At 52.4% G+C, this 1,201-nt stretch overlaps 1 non-coding gene across 1 annotated transcript; it reads left to right on the top strand.

The window, feature by feature from the left end:
* The first annotated feature begins 460 nt into the window (after positions 1-460).
* Positions 461-651, top strand: LOC138984039 (U2 spliceosomal RNA). Its single transcript, XR_011461398.1, has one exon. It is a non-coding gene; the product is annotated as a U2 spliceosomal RNA (small nuclear RNA).
* The last annotated feature ends 550 nt before the right edge of the window (positions 652-1,201 follow it).

Below are 1,201 nucleotides of genomic sequence, written 5' to 3'. Positions count from 1 at the left end.
AACACACTGCAGTCCGGGCGAGTGAGTCTTGCGACCTTGTCTTCAGGAAAACTCTCGGCCAACAGCTCGTCGCACGGGTCCCTCTCGACGGCCACCCCGCACCCCTTCCGGTCGGGTCTCTCCTCTCCACTAGCCCCAAGGAGGAGCTCCCCTGCCGCCGCCCCGAGGCCGTCCCCAGGGCGCTGCGGTCCCGCCGGAGCCACGCCTTCTTGGCGACAGAGGGCGGGGCATGCAGATTCGAGACGGCGCTTCCGCCCGAGAACCACAAAGCCGCGGCAGATGCGGGATTTCTCTTTTACAATGTGGAGAATCCAACTTCTGCCCGAGAGTCTGGTGTAGTGCCGCCATAGCACTGTCAACGAGGCAAAGGAAGGGAGACCTGGAGTGAGCGGGGACCCGGTCACACTGAGTGCAACATGCACGACAGCCGGACGGTGACGGCGACGGGCGGTGACACGCTATCGCTTCTCGGCCTTTTGGCTAAGATCAAGTGTAGTATCTGTTCTTATCAGTTTAATATCTGATACGTCCTCTATCCGAGGACAATATATTAAATGGATTTTTGGAGCAGGGAGTTGGAATAGGAGCTTGCTCCGTCCACTCTACGCATCGGCCTGGTATTGCAGTACCTCCAGGAACGGTGCACCCCCTCGGGGACACTTACTGAAGTACCCAAAGGCAGAAGCTGGCCCTTTCTTGTAAAGGATTTGGCTATCTCAGGGAGTTTTCCAGGTTTGACTACATGCTTTGCAAGCAATCCTGAGGATTTGTAAGAGCAGAGTAAGTAAAGGAAGTCCAATGAGGGTAAAACGCCAAAACTGTGCCTTAAAACTCACCTGCCGTATCCACTTCTTGAAGAGGGCTTCTATTTCATAACCTCGTTAAGTGCAGGTCTTTCTACCCTGCATTCTCACTCAGGAGTGAGATCTTCTGTCTCTATCCACCTGCCTTCTCTTGATACCTCTAAGGTTACTTCTGTATTCATGTTTTCTGACTTCAGGCGGTTCCGGCTTAAAGCCACCGAGATCCTCTTAGAGTCTAGGTTAAAACGATGGGCTTTAACTCAGTCTGTGTGTTGGTTGTATTGGGATTTCATTTATACAGGTGACTGACTGACAGAGGTCAGTGCCACTGAAGAAGTTGTATTATTACTTGGAGTTATTATCACTTAGAAGAGAAGAGGGCCTAAAGTAAGAGCCAC

The sequence above is a fragment of the Bos mutus genome, chromosome 19 (assembly GCF_027580195.1).
Source record: "Bos mutus isolate GX-2022 chromosome 19, NWIPB_WYAK_1.1, whole genome shotgun sequence".
In the NCBI taxonomy this organism is placed as follows: domain Eukaryota; kingdom Metazoa; phylum Chordata; class Mammalia; order Artiodactyla; family Bovidae; genus Bos; species Bos mutus.
This window is presented reverse-complemented; position numbering and strand designations above follow the sequence as displayed.